Here is a 307-nt window from a genome sequence, read left to right as displayed (position 1 = left end):
TGATGACCATGCGGCCGATTGCCTACCTGCCTTCTCCAGAGCGCGTCCGTGACTCGAGGTCTTATGAGTCGCGGTAGCCAATGTGGTAGCCTTGATGTAAACACGATTTCTACACCCCATCCAACATGCCATGCTCAATAAAGCACTTTGTCTGCAACACTTGCTTTTTTCAGACTTACTGTCAAATTGTGTCAATTATCATGGACTGATGAATGGTGTTACAATGGCTTTCTTGCGCGTAAAACCACAAAATCAATACAAGATGGTTCCTGGACGGCGGCAGAAAGGTAATTTCTTTTCATTGTCT

This window comes from Engraulis encrasicolus, chromosome 9 (genome assembly GCF_034702125.1).
Source record: "Engraulis encrasicolus isolate BLACKSEA-1 chromosome 9, IST_EnEncr_1.0, whole genome shotgun sequence".
NCBI classification, from domain to species: Eukaryota; Metazoa; Chordata; class Actinopteri; order Clupeiformes; family Engraulidae; genus Engraulis; species Engraulis encrasicolus.
The sequence above is the reverse complement of the archived record's forward strand: the minus strand, read 5'-3'. Positions refer to the sequence as shown.